Source organism: Talpa occidentalis, unplaced genomic scaffold (genome assembly GCF_014898055.3).
Source record: "Talpa occidentalis isolate TD23 unplaced genomic scaffold, MPIMG_talOcc4v2.1 talOcc4.2, whole genome shotgun sequence".
NCBI classification, from domain to species: domain Eukaryota; kingdom Metazoa; phylum Chordata; class Mammalia; order Eulipotyphla; family Talpidae; genus Talpa; species Talpa occidentalis.
The window spans coordinates 113,000,282-113,017,163 of NW_023602073.1; the positions used below are offsets into that span (position 1 = coordinate 113,000,282).

At 38.1% G+C, this 16,882-nt stretch overlaps 1 pseudogene; it reads left to right on the forward strand.

Moving 5' to 3' along the window:
* Nucleotides 1-14,724: 14,724 nt before the first annotated feature.
* On the forward strand, nt 14,725-15,700 carry LOC119253416 (annexin A2-like; annotated as a pseudogene).
* The last annotated feature ends 1,182 nt before the right edge of the window (nt 15,701-16,882 follow it).

Genomic DNA, 16,882 nt, shown 5'->3' on the forward strand with positions numbered 1-16,882 from the left:
TGCTGTATACAGTGCAGATCAAATTTCATGACAAATAAATTAAGGGAAACTCTCAATGTTTAGGCCTTTGTAGACATTACTTTGCGATTAAGAGAGTGTGGACCTGCATATAACTATATGCTATGTTTATTCCTTCACTGGGGGGTAAATTTCATGAGGCAGTATTCATGTCTTTATTTCATTGACACACCCCAAGTACTGAGGACACTGCCTGGCATGTAACATTTGCTCAATGTATATTGTTTGAATTAATGAAATATCCTATAAATCTCTTCCTTCCCTTCTTTCCTGACTTAACTAGCCAATCAGTGCCGTTGAACATGTCTTATGTACGTATTTTTGGAGCTGGACATTTCCTTTAGTTGATCCTTCAATTCTTCCATTATTTTTTTTTATTCAAATGGTCCAGCCTTTCATAACCTTCTGATTTCACCCACTCATGAGTCCCCCATTTCCTATCAACTACTGCAGCAATAATTTTTTATTAATCTAGCATTTGAATCCAATACTTGTGTACTTAATTTCTTTTATTAATGAGTTTTTAATGAGTGCATTATAATTATTATACATATAATAATTATATACTGAATCTCATTGAGAATAAAGCTATGTTACCATCATCACTAGCAAGACATTAAGCAAAGCTCTTAATTCACAGTAGCAAACTTATCATTGAACAAATTATTATATTTTGACATTAAATTTTAAGTCACTATACTAGATACAGGGACTTTATGACTTGTTAGATTCACTTCTTAACCTAAAGACTTTTACTTACTGACTATCGAAGGGGGAAAAAAAGAAGAAAGCAGGCCATTGCAATTGAGTTGATTGGGACTATGGGCATTTACCCCAACCTTGGACAACCAGGTATCCTTCCCAAGGCAATGGCAACTAAGATGAAACATACAAAATAGGGATCACCTGAAGGAAGAAGGGCAAAGGGAAAATGTTGCAAGCAGAGGGGACTGCCTATGCAAAGACCTGGAGGTGAGCATGAGGTATGTCATCATATAAGCCACCCTCACATGAATTAAGGACATTTTAGTGTGGTTGGTGTACAGGTTTATAGGGAGGTGAATAGTATATTGAAAAATAAAAATGAAACTGACCTCAGAGGGGTCAGAAGCCAGATCATATACCATGCTAAGGAATTTAGAATTGTTATGAGAGGAACAGTGAATTATTCAGGGATTTTAAGCAGGGGTCTATGACATGTTCAGATATTTTTCAAAGATAACCCTGAACTGTATTGAGAATGGGTTGGAGAAGGCAAGACTGGCAATAGAAAGACCAGTTCTTTTTTTTTTTTTTTTTCCCTAGCATTTGTGGCAATGACTTCGTGAAGCTTGTTAAATGGATGTGCTTGCTGTTCATCTCCTTTAGGATGAAAAACAATCTTTTTTTAAAGATTTATTTATTCATGCATACAAGAACTGGGGTACAGGCCAGATGTGTGGGAGGGTGAGAGAATTCACCAGAGACAGAGTGGGGAGCAGAACAGGCAGACTGACTGAAATACACTGCTGAGGGGAGCAGCAGGCAAGGCAGGAGAGGTCTTCTGCTCCATGTGGGTTTCTCCTTGGCCACCTGGGATCAAACCCCACTGCAGAGGCTGTGGACAGCTTCACAGTGCTGCTCAACCGCCTGCACCACCAGGGAGGCCCTGAATAATAAATCTTAATGATAATGATTATGGGAACCATGATAACACATTTATTGATTAAAATATATTGGCTTTTGTTTTATGATCTTTGAGAAATGGATTTTCCCCAAATATAAGAAAAATATCTTCATGGAATTTTTGAATGGCAGGTTTGTGTTCTGCACAACAGGATGTGATACGGACTGAGCTGTCCTGAGAGCAGATGTGGGACTTCAGAGGGCAGGGAAAGTATAGATCAGAGATGTGGTGGAAAGATTGACGGTGACACATGGGGTGTGAATTCTGGCAAGTGAAGAGGTTGGTGCACCCCACACTCCACCCTGATGAAAGCAGCCTTCGCAAACCCTTAAAGAAATGAATCTGTTAAACAGATGCCTTCAGCATGTCACTTGCAGACAAAGCTTCCTTTGCTAAAATCCTGTTCAGAAAAGGTTGATAATGGATAAGTCTGGTGAGAGAAATGATTTGTCAAACTAATTTATTATAGTCCAAGGAGGTTTCTGAATAATACAAGACTCTAGGGACTGGAAGCTGTCATCAAGCAGTGTTAGTGACTCTCCTCCCACAGACTGTTTGCTTATTTGTTTTTGCTTTTGTTACATGGAAGGGGCTAACGTTGTTCCCAGTTCTATGGTGCTGTTAATAATAGTCCATTCTTTGTTCATTTTCAAAATGAGAACATGTGTGGGAATGCTGGGTTTCAAACAGGATTCATCAGGGAAAATCAGATCTAAGAGTCAAAGCTATCAATAAAACAGGAACTGGATCAGCCTCCTGTGATTCTACTGCTTGTGAATAATCTGTGGGGCCTTCAAGGAAAAAACAAAACTGAATTGCACTTTCATGGCAGTAGCTTATGCCCATGTACTCCCCCAGAAGAGCTCACAACCTAAACTCAAATTACCATCCACTATGGAAGAATTTTATTTTCTGTCTTTACAAAGTAAGAAAGAAAAATCACCTAGCTTGAAAAAAATGTAATTTAGCAATGACTATGTGGGAAAATTATCACCATTCTGATAGAAAATGTCATATTTCAAGAAAAAGCATTAACAATTCCTATTTCTAATGTAATGGGTATCAGGCTGTACATATCTGGAGAATTGTTTTCCACGGTCATGGTAATAACTGCATTTGTCAAACTATTACAGAGAGAAAAAAAAGAAAGGAAGGAAGAAAATAGGCAAGGGAAACAGAAGGGGAGGAGCACTGTGTGAGCTTAGTCTGGTGGAGGATACCCCGGGACCATGGTTTTTGGGTTCAGGGCTTTGCACCACACCAATGCTCAGCTCCTGTTGAGCTTATTTCTCTAACATGCATCTCATGAGATCCATATTAGCATTTTAGGATTTGAAAAATAAACATCCCATAAAATACATCCAGAAATTAATAGAAAACCACACACACACACAAAACATTCCCAAAGGATCCGGGAAAGACATATCGTGATAATGATCATAAAGGAATCTTTCGGTGTAGAAGAAAAAGGAAGGGAATCTGACTTGATTTCTTATCAATATAACCAGAAAAATATCCCAATTCCTATCATATTTTCTTATGCTCTCAGTGTCGGTGTGGTGTAGATGGTGTCTCTGTCCTTTTTCAGATCTAAAATTCCAATATTGAATTGACACATTTAAGTTCAGACAATACAATTTTTTTAAAAAGATGTATTTATTTATGCATACAAGAGCTGTGGTACAGACCGGGGATGCGGGGGGTGAGAGGATTTACCAGAGACAGAGTGGGGAATAGAACAGGCAGACTGACTAAAAACACTGCTGAGGGGAGCAGCAGGTGAGACAGGAGAGGTCTGCTGTGCCATGTGGGTTTCTCTCTGGCAGGATGGGGATCGAACTTGTGCTGCAGAGGCTGCAGATTGCTTCATAGTGCGGTGCTTAACCCCTTGCTCTCAGTGCTCTCAAAGTATTCACAACCATGCCTTCCACCCACACAATTTATTAAACTCAAGTCTGTATAGTCAAGTGCCTGACCAGCAGATGAAGTAAGAGAATCTGTGCATCCTCCTCCTGCTTCCTAAGTGGAACACTAATACACACACACATGTGGAAGAACATTCTCACCCTCAGTGTGAAAACTTGACTTTAGTTCCTTGTCAGGAACAGGTGTGAGTAGACGGTGGTGGTGGTGGCTCTTGCTGGGCACGTTCACTGTCCATATCTGTCTGTCCTCTGTGACTCTAAGCTGAATCTTCCACAGTGCACGTGTAATGTCCCCACCACAACAGGCCCATCACACTGATCAAATTCTTTTGTTCCACCCTTCCAATTTAGGGATGTACAGGTTTTCATGAAATATCATAGGATATTTTCTCTGAAAATCCATTTCTGGAAACTGCTTAACACTCCACGTTACTTTTCTTCAAAAAGTCCACTTCAGATGATACACCAGATCTTTTGGATTTTCAACATTCCTTAGCCAGATGTTCAACAGAAAATATTTTCTCAGCTGGGAAAAAGAAGAAAAAAAACACAACACAACACTTGTCAGCTGTGGTGGGAATTATCAGTATCAATGAGCACTTATTTTTTGCTTTTGCATGGGAGGCTGGCAGAAATATTTGAAATAAGAATCTTGGTCCTTACCCTAATATACCTTAATACATTCCAGCTCTGGAGTAGCAAACGAAAACTGATACTGGAGACTACAGAGCGTGCAAAAATATGGAACATATTCAGAAGTTATTACTATTCATTCTACTTCCAATCAGAGGTTCACTCAACCTCTATGTGATAAATGAACCTTCAGTGTATGTTTGCATTGACATTTATGAGTTTCTAGAATAAATGACCTGATTTTTTTGGAGGGGTGTTCTCCAGGGGGCTTAAAGGTAACTGAAATATCCTTAGCCTGGAATATTTTTAAGTATCTTTGAAGACAGAGAATTTAATTGAATCTGAAAACCCACTTAGGAATGAAAATCTGAAGGTATTATGGGCACTGCATTATAAGAATAAGCCAAATATTTAAGAAATATTTGACTTCAAATGAAATTTTCATTCATTTGGCTGGGTAATTAAATATGATTTTTTCCCCATGAATTTCCCTGAGAAGGAAAGAACTCTTTGAATCAATGCTATTAAAAAGAATACTAAATAAGTTGAAACACAAGAGGCCTTTGGTTGGGGCAACTTTGAAAACAACAGCTTTTTATTAAGAGAAGAATCATATTTGCTTCAATGTCTCAGCTCCTTCTCTGATTTGCCTTGAAACTACTAGGGCTTCTTTTATAGTCATTCTCATTCTGGATGGTCACTTATTTTCCAGTGAAAATTATTTGGACAGGAATTAAAAGTCATTCTGCCAGCTTCTTCCAAGGATCTTAAGAGTCTAAAGAGTTCTCAAGTAAGAGCAAAACAGTATCCCTTTAACGCAGCATATCTTTGGATTTGAGTTTGGGTGTTTTCAATAACTTACTTGAGATAGTTATCTTATAATCAAACTTTTATCTTAGAAACACTTTTTTTTAGATTTATTTATTTATTTATACAAGCACTGGGTACAGTCAGAAGCGCGGGAGGGTGAGAGAATTTACCAGAGACAGAGCAGGGAGGAGAACAGGCAGACTGACTGAAATACACTGCTGAGGGGAGCAGAGTGTGCAGCAGGAGAGGTCTGCCTGCCATGTGAGACTCTCGCCCGGTGGCCGGGGATAGAACCGGCGCTGCAGAGGCTGCGGGCAACTTCGCAACCCAGAGCTCAACCGCTGTGCCACTGGGGAGGCCCATCTTAGAAACACTTTTAAGATACAACATCAAAACTGGCATACCAGGGCACCTTGGATCACTGTTCATTTTTTGTAAAATAATTCATTCGAAATCTTGGCATCTCAACTTTGAGAATATAGCATTGGAGTGTATATTCGCACATTACTTGAAAAGTTAAATGTTAAAATTTAGATCTTAGAAATTTTCTTGCTGAAAGAGCAATCCAGTCTATAAGACAATTAACATCATCAGAGAGTTCTTTTTGGTACATAATAAAATCCCTCAAGAAACTTCTCTTTAGTTTAATGAATTATTTAATATTTAATGAAAACAAATATTCCTTGCTTGAATTGCTAGGATTCGTGATGCAAAAGTTCCAAGGTATAGGGTGATGTAGTCCAGTAAGTTGCCTGACTGGTCAAATAATTTTTATCATAAAAACCTTGTCTAACAAGCTACTACTTTCAATTTCACATTGCTCTCAAATTGTTTCTTTTTTATTTTGTATTTGCTTCCCAAGACCCGTGAAATTGATGTAAGTTAAGTGGAAAAATCCGAAAGCTTATTTATTTTGAAAGGCACTGGCAGAATATTTGGGAATTTCTCATTATTATATTTCCCACTCTTTAAGCAACACTAATGTCTTTAACTTGATTGAGAAGTAACTTTTCAGCCAAATTGAAGCTCCTAAAATCAGTAAAGTTGGATCAAAGTGTACTTTGATAACACGTTGATATTTTAGATGAACTGCAAGACTGGTCAAACAATCACATACAAATAATTAAATATTGATTTGTTGTTCACATTACCCTGATGTCTAATGCACTTCCACACCTCCAGAACGTTTCCAAACACCTTTCACCTTCAGAATTGGTTCAGATGCAAGGAATCAAAATTATGTAGTGTTCCTGTTGGTGAGAATGCAGATTGGCTACCAGTCCCTATGGAAAGCAGTATGGAGGGCTTTCAAAATATTAAACATGGATTGAGCCTCCCCTGGTGGCACAGGAGGTTGAGCGCATTGCTGTGAAGCTGTCGGTAGCCTCTGCAGCGCCGGTTCTGTCCCAGGCGGCCAGCAAGGCGCAGCAGACCTCTCCTGTCTCTCCCGCTTCTCCCCTCAGTATTTCGTCAGTCTGCCTGTTCTGTTCCTCGCTCTGTCTCTGGTGAATCCTCTCACCCTCCCGTGCATCTGGCCTGTACCCCAGTTCTTGTATAAATAAATCTTAAAAAAAAAAAAAATTAAACATGGATCTACCATATAACTCAGCAATTACACTCTTAGTTGTCCTCCCAAAGAATACAAAAACGCTAATTAGAAGGTATCTAGGCACTCCCGTGTTCATTGCAGCACTGTTTACAATAGCTAAGCTATGGAAACCACCTAAGTGCCAAAGTACAGATGAATAGATCAGGAAGCTGTATAGATACACAATGGAATACTACTCAGCTATCAGACAGACTCTTGCCGTTTGTGACAATATGGATGAAGTTAAAGGGGATTATGCTAAATAAAATACATCAGAAGGAGAAAGAAATACTGATGGTGTCACTTATATGTGGACTATGGAGAAATCAAACAATGAGTCAGACAAAGCCAGACTCACAATGACTCTTAGCAAGCTTACTATAGAATTGAGGCTATAAGGGCCTCCCCTGGTGGCGCAGTGGTTGAGCGCTGGCCTGCGAAGCTGCCCGCAGCCTCTGCGACACGGGTTGATCCCCGGCCACCAGGGGCGGGTCCCACATGGCGCTCAGATCTCTCCTGCCGCCAGCTGCTCCCCTCAGCAGTGTGCTTCGTCACTCTGCCCTCTCTGCTCTCCACTCTGACTCTGGTGAATTCTCTCACCTTCCCGCGCTTCTGACTATACCTAGTGCTTGTATAAATGAATAAATAAATAAATCTTAAAAAAAAAAAAGAATTGAGGCTACAAGAGCAAAGAAGTGAGAATAAATTGGGAAGGGAGCAGAATGGCCTATGGAGAGGGATTGTAGGTGCTTGGTGGTGAGTGTGAGATAGTAAAATAACACACCTGAGGGCCTCCCCTGGTGGCTCAGTGGTTGAGCTCTGGGCTGCGAAGCTGCCCGCAGTCTCTGCAGCACCAGCTCCATCCGTGGCCACCGGGTGAGGATGGCGCGCAGACCTCTCGTGCTGCCCGCTGCCTCCCTCAGCAGTGTATTTCATCACTTTGCCTGTTCTGTTCCCCACTCTGACTCTGGTGAATTCTCTCACCCTCCAGCACTTCTGACTATATCCAGTGCTTGTATAAATAAATAAATAAATCTTTAAAAAAACCAAACCAAAAAAAAAACAAAAAACAAAACACACCTGAGAGGAAAGATCCTATAAACACAAAATATAACAATGATGTAAACTAATACTACCTCAAAAAAAAAAAATACGTAGTTTCCTACCAGAAATTCTCTTTGCATTTCTGTTACTGGAAACCAATAGGCTTAAAACAAAGAAATATTCTAAAGGAAGTTTTTGTAAAGGGCTTATCACCCAAATGTTGGACCAAATGAATGAAGTTAAGATAATATCTTGAATGAGGATGATTTTGCCTACTAACAATTATGAACATTCTTAGTTATTCAAGATGATGGAGAACTGATAATGCAGATCTAAAAACATATGAACCATATGGATCACATACAGAGGTACGTTATAGTATATAAAATCTATGGTATACAACAGAGCTAAATACAACTGGTAAATTTCAGAACAACACTTCTAATATTACCTACCTGGCTCCAAATTGTTTATGACTTTTTGCAAAGCTGTCCAATTTCCAGAATCACTTATATGGCATTCAAAATCACAGGTATTTCCTTTCTCCTTCTTCCTTCTTGAGAGTTTCTGATTCAGCAGGGTTGGAGAAGGTCCCCAGAAAACATGTTTCAAAAAAAGAGCTCTCGATGGTTCTAAAGAGAAAGCAAATTTCCTGTCTCCTTACACAGACCACCTGTTAACCTGGGAGTGAAAAAAGTGAATACTACTCTGCTAGAATACCAGGTACTTAGGTAGGCTGCTTTAAAATGAACCCCTAGTGTTTATAATTATGTATATTCTTTCTCTAATTAACGTGAACAAAAGAAGAATCCAAAATAGTTAAATAAATATGACTGGGAAACCCATTACTTATGCTGTTGTGAACATTCAATCTTAGAAGTAACTGAAAATTGAATCTTAGAGGTATCAAATTCACATACATAAATTGAAAGTTGTATCTCAATAGGGAATAGCAAAGAGAGATCAATGTATAGATATTAATAGAATGCTAAATGAAGGTGTCTAGGAGGGCAAGGTATCAATTCTAGAACTTTAACTTGTTTTATATTTTCTATGAAATTATATTTTCTTATTACAAAAGTAAATTTTGGAAAATAGAAGAAATTGTTTAAACAATTAAAAATGGGAAAGATATTAAAAGAAAATATCACTAGACTCAGATAATACTAATATTTTATGGTATTTCTTATATATTAATATATGCATTTCTATTTCTTTATACTGAAATGTGTAGGCGTATAGGTAGGTAAACAATTTTATTTTTTTTTATTTTTTTTTTTTTTTTTTTATAGAGGCATGTTTTATTTATTTATTATGTATTGTTTGTTTTGTTTATACAATGCACTGGTACAGTCAGAAGCGTGGGTAGGTTCACCAGAGCCAGAGCGGGGAGCAGAGGCAGAGGACTGAAGTGCTGGGAGCAGCGGGCGGCGAGAGGTCTGCGCAGCCATGTGGGACCCTCTCGGTGGCCGGGAGCAGCCGGGTGAACCGGCGCTGCAGAGGCTGCGGGCAGCTGCAGCGCTCAACCGCTGCGCCACCGGGAAAGGAAACAATTTTAAACTCAGTTTGTGTGTTTCTCTAGGTGACACCATTGCTATATACAAGTTGTTTTAGTTTAATGATATGCAATAGGTATACTAGTTAATACATAGTTTTATGTTGCTTGTATAGGTACTATGTGCTTGCCACCTGTTAAAGCATTTACTTCAGAATAGTGAGGTATAGGTACAAGATTATTTCCCATTTTATTGATGAGAAAAGGGGAATGGGAGAATTTGAGTGATTTTGCTAGTACTATGTAGCAGAAGCAGGATTCCAGGCCTGCTGGAGAGCTGGTGCTCTAATTAAGCCATAAGGATCCATGAGGGACACATAGTAAGAGATGGACTTGAACTTGGAATTCCCTGAAATTCTCTTCTGCTCCCGAATTTTTGTTTTAATATAAGTGTTTAAATGATGGAAACTTAATTAGGAATCTTAAGGCTCAGTGGAGACTTTCCTGGGGCTACAAAACCAGTTTAAACTTTGATCTCAATGTTTCTATCAGGCTGTTTTTTGTGTTGGCTTTAGTCCTTAAACACAACAGACAAGAAAAGAGATAATTTCACAAATAACTAAAAGCTATTACCTGAGGCAGATTTATTTTCCTTTTCTCTATAAAAATGGTTCTCACATTTTCACATCTGAAAAAAGACTAAACCACCTCGCAAAATTTCTGCAAGGCAAATTTCTAAATCCACGCAAAAAGTCTAAAAATATCTAAATTTTTCTTCAGACTAATATTAACAGCTGGGTACCTAGTTCTGATAAATAGTAGGTTTTAATTTAGACTGTAAATTAAGACAAGAGGAATCACAGACCCTTCAATAGGGTTTGCTATTTCAGGACAGTCTCCTAAGCTTTTGTGCTTGGTGGTGCTTAGCTAACACAAAGCTCTCTCCCTGGGAAATCAGTCATCTTAATTGCTCAGGATTCTGTTGAAGGATATCTAAAGTGACCAGACCCCACAGGGGTGGAGTTATAATGAAGAATGTTTATTGCTATTTTATGTCTTTGTTGTTCAGCGACACACAGAAGCATCTCTACTTTTTTGTATCATGTAATCAGTATCGAATTATTTTTTCTGGAAACCTCGACCCTATTACTATTAAATCACATGTACACTGTTAAATGATTTACAAGCTGTTCAACTTAACTTCATTTTTTTTTTTTACATGTCTCCAGTGATTGCATTTCCATTTTATAACAACAAACATCTCATAGGTCAAAGAAAGCATACTCTTAAAGAGGTCAAATTCCCTTTTGCTTCACATTCAATTTAATGAGATGGGATAGGAAATTACTGTTTTTGAAGCATCATTCCCAGGGCTCGATAACATGGCAGCCTAGTACTCTTGAATGATGGAAACTTCTAGGCTGACATCTGGTGTTGGATGATTTCAGACACACTAAGGAAATCTACTTGTTCTGAAGCTACTGTGAAAGCAGTTGGGTCCCAAGAGTTAAATAACAGCCTAAAGATCATGCTTGTCCAACTTCTGAATTAAAGGGGGGGGGGGAGGAGGGCAAAACATCTGTGTAGCATCTGTGTTAGAATCATTCTCTCTCTTACGAATCTCATACTGTCCCTAAAATGTTAGTTCACCAGGTGATACTGCTAATACCAACATGAGATCAAAACAATGTGCAAATGAAGTGATAAGAGTGGGAATCTTGTCCCTTTTAAAGTACCAGGCAATCCCTCTGAGATACAATAATAAGTTCTGTTTTGGCACATATCAAGTTATCTGGCTTATTAGACCCTTGGTTTAATTTTAGATTTGTCCCAAATACTCTTTTTTTATGTCCTTAACACAGTTTTCTCTATTTTCCAATACTTCTCACCATCTCTACACATAGTTGATGTTCCATAAATGACTTGAGAAAGACACCTAATCTGTTTAAGTTTGCTAGATATTTTAGAAAATCTTTGATCTTCCCTTAGATCTCTTTGCCCTTTTATTTTGTGGAAAATTTCCAATAATCTGCAGTTTATATTGCATTTGTGAAAAACTTTGATTTACTTATATGCATTTTATTATAGGGTATTTCAAGCATAAGTGAAGACAGAAAACAATAAAATGAATACCCACATACTAACAAGCAGCTTTAAAATATTAATGTTTTGCCATGCTTGTGTGTTATTTTAGATACATCTTTAAAAATAAATAAAACACTTCAGACACAGTTGAAGTCCCCACCCTCCACAGTCATTTCTTCTTCTCTCCATCTACTTCTGCAGATGTGGTGGAAGACATTCTCATGAATAATTTATCAGTACATAGTTACACTTTTTACTATTTAAGTTAAATGTATTTTACTGTTTCATTATATATATATATTTAAAGACAAACTGAAGCATGCTAAACATTTTAATTTGAGGAAGCATTATTTGAATTAAACAGCATTCTAACAGCAGATAGATAGGAACTCTGAGAAACTGTACACAATGATCAGCTTCCACAGCAGGAGAGGGAGGAGGAAGCCGTACAAGGCAAGAAAACTGGTTAGTTCTTGCAAGTTAAGGTAAGGGTCTGTGAGGCAGCTGTCCTAACTAGTGCTGGTCAGGTAATTCCTGAGAGACTTAAGCTTCCATTTCTGGGAGAGTCAAAGCTAATTAAACTCAATTCTCCATTTGGTATTGTGGGTCTTTGTATAAGAGACTTCATTTTGGGTCTATTGTCTGGTTTTTAACATACACAGTATATATTTTATGTATATATTTATCTATAAAATCATTGGCAATACATTGCACCTAAAATTTTCAAATTTTCTGTTTTCACTCAGTATTATATTTGTTAGATTTATTCATGCTGACTCACCTAGTGAAAGATTACTAACTCTCCTACTTGGTAAAGGAGTTTTTTTTTTTTTTAATTTTAAGTCTCTCATGAACCATGTCTAATTAAAATATAACAAAATATTTAAAAATGCAATAGAACAAATATGTACTTGGCACAAATACCACTGTTGATTATGTTTAAAAGATAATACTGCTCTGTGAAGTTGCTATAGAAATTTCTAAATACATGCTCTTAATATTTAGTATTCATCTTGACCCAGATTGGCAACAATAGTTTTAGTTTGTCAGTTGACTGTTTCACCGGATACACTTTAAGTGACATTGGTGTGATTATTTTCTTTTACTACTATTAGATATTGGTCTGTATCTTGTCATATGTTTTTCTCGTTTTGGTATTAAGCTAATACTTTCTCGGAGAATAAGTAGGGAAGTATTTCTACCACTTCTGTTTTTTGGGAGTGATGTGAAGTATTTGCATTAAATCTTTTATGTTTGGCAGAATTCATCATCTATGCGTAGCTTTTAATTAATTAATTTATTTTGATTCTTTACTATTCTTGTTTTCTGTTCTGGGTAGCTTTTTTGTCCTTCCAGGATTTTGTAAGTTGTTGGCATAATGTTGTTCATTGTATTCTTTTATGAATCATTTTTTTTTTCTGTAAGGTTGATAGTAATCTCTTCTTTTTCATTTTTGAACTCCATATTTTGAGGTTTTGTTTTAAGTATTTATACTAGGTATGCACTACCATCCAGGTCAGGTGACTTAATTTCAGTGAAATGTAACAATTTTTAAAAAAAAATTATTTATTTTTACATACAAGAGCTGGGGTATAGGCCAGAGATGTGGGGTGGGGGTGGGGGGATGGAGAGGATGATGAGAGGATTCACCAGAGACAGAGTGGGTAACAGGTAGATCAACTGAAATACATTGCTGAGGGGAGCAGCGGGCGAGACAGGAGAGGTCTGCTGAGCTATGTGGGCGCCTCCCTGGAGGCCAGAGATGGAACTTGTGCTGCCAAGGCTATGGATTGCTTCATAGTGCGGTACTTAACCCTTTGCGCCACCAGGGAAGCCTGAAATGTAACAATTTGGCTCTTAATTTGTACTATCATGGTGATACATATTTTGTCTAAATCTGTGATAAACCTAATAATATACTGACACCAATTTTGCTTAATTTTTAAAAAAATATTAATTTTTAAATTTTTTGAAAAATATTAATAGAGATTATCAGTAAGATAGAGTTCAGAACAATTGTTCTAGTCCATTAAACTTATGTGTCTTCATTTGCACCCCTCCAATACCTCACATAATCTATGCTTCCTCACATATAAAAGTGTGCATCATATAAATGACAGTTCTCAGACCTCTGGTTTGTGTGTGTGTGTGTGTGTGTGTGTGTGTGTGTGTGTGTAGGTAGGTATGAAAGCATTTATATTTTCTATGTATATCTAGACCAGCACACAATAGCTTAAGAATTTTTATTACAATTTAAGTTTGTATAACATCTTATAATTTGTAAAGTACATTAACATCAACCAACCATTTCATTTTATATTTTCCCACCTCACATATATTTGAGGTAGGAAAAGCAAAAGAAATTGACTTGCACTATGGAGGAACAACTGTGACCGTGAGAGGATAAGTGACCTGTTCAAAATTACAGAGAAAAGGGGGAACACAGGTAGGACCCCTGAACCCGCCCCCATTTGTGTCCTTTATCCAATACCAAACTGGCTCCATTGATAGATACTTTAAAGATACCCAATGGATGCAACTGAAGAATGATCCTCTTCTCTTTATTATTTTTTTTTGAGAAATATATCCAGTATAACTTAGGTAGCATTATAGGGATTAACTTTCATTAACATATACCATATTTTATTATCTGAGTATTGATACCCATTAAAAATGGGGTTCTATGATGCCATTGACCTCTGGAATTTTGGAAAGAGGTCCGTACTCTAAAATGCTATATCTTCTCTATACTAAACACATAAAAACACACCTAATGGATTCTATACAGTGTATCAGAAGTTAATTGACTGATTGATTAAAAGTTCTTTAGGCTTACATAGACAACCAGATACCTAATTTAGTCTAAAGTAAAAAAAAATGTCAGAATTCCTGCTGTTCCTACCCATCACACACTTTTTTTCCCCTGTGGAAAAGCATTTGAATTTTATTTTATTGTTTAAATGGTTTTTGAAAAATATTGATGAACACAATTTGTACTTGTCCTTATAGCTGGATGACAGACCTGCTATTAACATAGGATTTTCATCCTAGAAAGTAACTATTTCAAAAGAAATTCGGTGTTCAACTTGCTACAGGCAGGTTCCATGGAAATGCATGAGATAGAAGGAGGAAAAAGCCCACAAGAAGATTGCAGTTTTCTTTGAAAACAGGCTGCTGCTACTTCCTGCAAAGTTCATAAAGTGCCGTTGCCTTTGCTCAGCCATCCAGAGTGAAGTCACAGGACTCAAGCTTTTCTGGGGTGGCTCACCAGGCGCTCCTCTTTTTCTTGCTCTCCTGACACTGCCTGTAGTCAGACTTGTCAGGTCTATTAAGGATGGTTACATTGGCCAGGACCTCCTTTCCAAATTGCAAGGGAAAGTTACTTGAAAAAATTCTGTGGAAAAGCTTTTCTTGGCGCCACATCTAAAGACTTCACAGTCTTGGCACCTGCCCAGCTTCTTTCAAAATGTCTACTGTTCATGAAATTCTGCTCAAACTCAACTTGGAGGGTGATCATGCTCCACCAAGTGATATGGGTCTGTCAAAGTGTACACCTTGAAGAGTGAAACAGCCATCAAGACCAAAGGTGTTGATGCGATCAGATAAGCAGCATTAACATTTTGATCAACCACAGCAATGGAAGACATAGGACATTGCTTTCACTCACCAGAGAAAGACCAAAAAGGAACTTGCATGAACACTGAAGTCATCCTTGTCGGGCCATCTGGAGATGATGATTTTGGGCCTATTGGAAATACCTGGTCAGTATGATGTTTTGGATTTGAAAGCCTCCATGAAGGGGCTAGGACTGATGAGCAGTCTCTCATTGAGATTATTTGTTGAAAGACAAACCAGGTGTTGCAGAATGTTAACAGAGTCTACAAAGAAATATACCAGATGGATTTAGAGAAGGACATTATTTCCAACACTTCTGGTGACTTCTGCAAGATAATAGTTGCCCTTGCAAATGTTAGAAGGGCAGAGGAGGGCTCTGTCATTGACTATAAACTCACTGACCAAGATGCCAGGGATCTCCATTATGCTGGAGTGAAAAGGAAAGGAACTGATAACCCCAAGTGGGATCAACTCCATGACTGAGTACAGTGTGTGTGTCACCTCCAGAAAGTATTTGAAAAGTACAAGAGGGCAGAAGTGGGTCAAAGGAGACCTGGAAAATGCTTTTCTGAGTCTGGTCCAGTGCATTAAGAGCAAGCCCCAGTGTTTTGCCAGCCAACTGTGCAACACTTTGAAGGGCAACACACCTTGTGATAAGGTCATTATTACAATCATGGTTTCCTGCAGTGAGTTGGATATGTTGAAAATCTGGTCTAAATTCAAGAAAAAATTACAGCAAGTCCCTGTACTCCTACATCCAGTAAGATACCAACAGCAACTACCAGAAGGCACTACTGTACCTGAGTGGTGGAGATGACTGAAGCCAAGGAGGCTGGAGTGTCCAGCAGTGGAGTGCATCTTCCAGCTAACAGTTCTAGAAAGCATCTATGCCCCAACCTATAAAGATGGCTTTAGCATTGCCACCTACCTTATTTCAGTAGCCTAAGCATTGCCTGTATTTCCCATCTAGTCTCTCATTTTAGACAAAGAAATGAACATTCCAAGAAGTTGGAAGAGAAATCTATGATGTGAAACATTTTGCTTCTTGAGTACTGTGTCATAAACAGATGAAGCTCAACCTTTACTTTAAAAAGAAGAAAAACTTTTCTCCTGTGTCAAGTTCAACACAAAATCCTGCTGTTCCTCGCTGTGCAATCTGCTGCTGTCAGAGTGCACTGGGATTTTGAACAGCTCTGTGGCTCTCATGCCTGGGTCATGAAGGCATCTTTAATGACATCGGTGGCTAAGTGTACAGGAATAACCTTTAGTTGGAAGTAATGGCCCTTGTAATTTCTCTAAAACAGAACACAACATTTCCCTTGACTCTTAAAGAGCTGCCTCAATGCAGCTTTCTACTTCTGCCAAAAACTCCACTGCTGACTGGTAGCAGAATGAGACGCATGGTCATCAGATCAGCCTCTTAGCCACAGCAACGTGGCAATGAGGGCCAGATTTTGCACTTCAGGGCTGGCAAAGCAAAATCAGCAAATTCTGGAGTCTTGGATTTTTGTGAGGCTGCTTTTGGTGAAGAGGACACCATAGATGAATGCCTCCTTCCTTGCTTTGATATATTTACCCCCCTAGCCATCTTACAGAATAATAGAATAGTTACAGGTGATTAAGAGATGGTAAAAAATATCCCCATAGCTTTTAAAAAAATCAGTGATCAGATAAGCAGGAATGATTTCATCTTCATGAGTGGGTTAGATATAAAATGTCTATTTAATTTTAACCATCATTATTATGAACCAGGTTTGTGGAAGTGGAAAAGGTGATTTAGATAATTGAGATTATCACTGATATGAAAACACATATATATTCAAAATTCTTTCAGAACTTTCTTGATAGCATAGATGACATCTGTGAATCTCGGGTTTAGAAGTCTTCATCTATTTTCTTGAAAGATCTGGGCTTGGAAGTCACAGAGAAAACCAAGTGATGAATCATCCATTAAAAGTTAGATATATCTGTCTTCCATGTTCCCCCGACTCCTGATCAGACCA